Below are 3,729 nucleotides of genomic sequence, written 5' to 3'. Positions count from 1 at the left end.
AAAAGAAAAATTTATTAAAAAAGAAAACCTCATCAAGAACCACAACCCTGACTCGTTGTTGTTGACTCGGAACCAACTCATAGCTGGCCCTCCAGTGGGTGTTAGGAGGCTGTAAATTGCACAAGAGAAGAATGTTCATTTTTCTTCCATGGTGTCATTGGTAGATTTGAGTAGAGAGGTGCCACCTTTGGGTTAATAGGACAAATTCTGTCTGAACTAAACCACCAGAATTTCCTCTTTATAATTACATTACAATTATAGTGGAATGTTGCCACAGCTCATACATCCTATTCCAGGGCAAATGATAAAGAGTCAGAGAAACTCCATTTTGAAGGAAACACTAGATTATGTCCACAGGTGGCATTTAATTTGCAGACATACCTCATTGCATAGCAAGAGAATTAGCATTGTAAGTTTGCAAGAATAAATCCATTCCACTCGCTTTTGTAAACACTGAAAGCTGGCTTTTAAAAGGACAAGAAAGGGAAAAATAGAATTAAAGTAACATTACAAGTAGATTTAATATAATATACATGTCACATACACATATACCTAATAGAACATATATTGGTTTTTAATAGATAGTCTTGAAACAGATTGTTTGGCACATTCAGGCATTTGAAGTCAGGCCTTGCAGCTAGTACAAATGATGAAACCAAAGAATTGGCATCTTAAGTTTCATCAGCCAGCTGAATAATTTTTATCACTTAAACTGCTTATGACTTCAGATTTCTTATCAGTGAAAATTATCATGTTTCTAAACTCAGTTTCATTAGGAAAGGTTGCCTTGAGTGTTTAAGATGCCTCAGAGAATGAAATATTGACCCAGACACTATCTTCATCTTCAAGGAGCTCATCGTTTATTGGGGCAGACATACAGGAAAAAGAGAAATTTTAAGGCAGTATATTGGTGGAATACCAATTCACATATTTCAGCAAACAGATGCTGCCCTAGACAGGTTATGTCAAGAAAGCTGGAGGACAGCTACCTGGCCAACTGACTGAAGGAGATATGTATTTATTCCTATTCCCAAAAAAAGGTGAACCAATAGACTATGGAAATTATCAAACAATACACTAATATCACACACAGGCAAGATTTTGCTGGAAATTATCCAAAAATAACTGGAACAGTACATTAGCAGAGACATGCCAGATGTGCAGGCTGGGTTTAGAAGAGGGTGTGGCACTAGGGACATCATAGCTAGATCTTGGCTATATAGTAGAAAGTACTAGAGGAATGCCTGTGTTTCATTGACTATGCAAAGCATTTAACTGTGTGGGTCACAATAAATTGTGGCTAACCTTGAAAAGGATAGGAATCCCAGAACACTTAACTGTGCTCATGCGAAACCTATACTTGGACCAAGAAGAAGTAGTCAGAGAGCAGAGCCAGGAAACACTGCATGGTTCAGAATCAGGAAAGGGGTGTGTCAGGGATGCATCTTATCTCTATTTTCACTTTCTCAATCTATATGCAGAACAGATCATTTGGGAAACTGGAGTTCATGAGGAGGAATGTGGCATCAGAATTGGAGGAAGACTCATCAAAAACCTGCATTATGCAGATGACAAAACCCTGCTTGCTCAAACTGAGGAGGACATGAGGTGTTTGCTGCAGAACATTAAGGACTACAGCCTTCAGTATGGATTGAAGCTCAACATCAAGAAAGGAAAGATTATCACCACAGGGCAAATTGGCAGCATCATGACAAATGGAGAAGAGGTTGAGATTGTTAACAACTTCAACTTACTTGTTCTACAATCCACACTCACTTGGCTGGCACCAGCAGTTAGGAAATCAAAAGATGAATTATATTGGAAAAGTCTGCTGTCAGGGACCTCTCTAGAGTATTGAAGAGCAATGATGTCAATCTGGAGACTAAGGTGTACCTGATACAAGCCATGGTCTTTGCAATTACTTGCTATGCATCAGAGAGCTGGGCAATGACTAAGGACAATAGAAATAAAATTGATGCCGTTGAGTTGTGATGCTGCAGAAGAATCTTGAACATATCATGGACTGCCACGACAACCAACACGTAAGTCCTGGAGAGGGTGAGACCAGGCTGCTCTCTGGAGGCAAGGATTTTGAAGCTCCATTTCACATACTTTGGACATGTGGCCAGGAAACACCAATCCTTGGAGAAGGACATCATGCTTGGAAGGGTGGGAGGACAGAGCAGGAGTGGAAGACTCAGGATGAGATGGATTGATTCAGTGACTGAAGAAGTGGAATTGGGTCTGTCAGAGATGATGAAATTGGCTCAGCATAGGGAAGGGTTCAGAGCTGTTGTACACAGGGTTGCTATGAGTTGCAGACGACTCAATGGCACATAACAACAATATTCAGAAAAGAACTGTGTTTGTCAGGTTGCTATGGAGCCTTTGAGGAACCAGGAAGGCTACTGTGGAGTAAATGATGTGTTGAGTACTGTAGTACGATCTAGTATTTGGTGTTTTAATTATTATACCTTAAGAAATATAGTAATGGCTTTCAAAAATCAACAGAGTTGTAAATTACAGGTGGGAAATATTTCACAAAGTAGAACTGAAAGACAAAGAGATGGGAAATTAGAAAATAAAGATGAGAGGATCAGTCAGTCCAAGAGATATAAAATTGGAAAAAAAGGAGGAATTCCAGAGATTGGGATCAAGGAGCATAAAAAAAGTAGATGGGAAGAAATTATAAATAAAACAATTTCTTGGAACTGAATTTCTTTTTGAAAGGGTTTGTTGAATGGGCCAAAGAATCTTTGTATTTCAGAAGTTGGGAGATAAAAAGAAGATTAAAAACTTGTCAGGTTAAAAATAGTCACATGTAAAGAATTCTGAATCATAATGTAATGATTAATAAGGTTTAAATATTATCTCAAGATTACTCAACAGTGACATTGGAGCCTGGGAGACAGTGGAACAATGCCTTTGAAAGTTTGAGAGAAAAATTATTTCTAGAGTGAAATGATAATTGGAGCACTGTCATCCATCCCATGTGAAGATACAACAATTTTAAATCTCTGCATCTGAGACCTGGAAAACAGATAAAGATGACAGAAGAATTGTTGCCTTTGAATTGTGGTCTTGGAGAAGAGTACTAAACATCCCACAGACTGCCAATAGAACAAACAAGTGTGTCTTGGAGAAAGTGCAGCCAGAGTGCTCTTAGGAGGCAAGGATGGCGAAGCTTCATCTCACATATTTTAGGCACATTGGTGGGAGAGACTATTCATTGGAGAGGAACATCATGCTTTGAAAAGGTGGAGAGATACTGAAGGAGAGGAAGACCCTCAATTAGGTGGACTCACATGGTGACTACAGCAATTGGCTCGAGTGTGTCAGAAATGGTCAGGATGGCACAGGATAGGACAGATTTCAGGTCTGTTGTTCATAGGGTCGCTATGAGTTGTACTCAACTCAGTGGCACATAACAACACAGCAACAATGATTTACTTCTCATGATCGTTTTCTAAGGAGAAGAAGCCAAGTAAATAGATGCATAAATCCAGGAAACAAAATCTCAAAATTCCCAGGATGATGTTAAATTTCACACAGCAGCCAGCTGGGGTCCAGATACTCTAGACTGGAGCAGGATTTTTGGAAGACAGATTTTCAGGATTATGATATCCCTGTGCCACCTGAGGTGCTTACATATATTGGTATAAACAATTAAACAAGAATATAATAATAGAAAATAAAATATTTCCAAAAGAAGAGATGACCTGATCAATT

The sequence above is a fragment of the Elephantulus edwardii genome, unplaced genomic scaffold, assembly GCF_000299155.1.
Source record: "Elephantulus edwardii isolate Elephantulus edwardi_28Jun2011 unplaced genomic scaffold, EleEdw1.0 scaffold00157, whole genome shotgun sequence".
Classification (NCBI taxonomy): domain Eukaryota; kingdom Metazoa; phylum Chordata; class Mammalia; order Macroscelidea; family Macroscelididae; genus Elephantulus; species Elephantulus edwardii.
Note: the sequence above shows the minus strand (reverse complement) of the source record.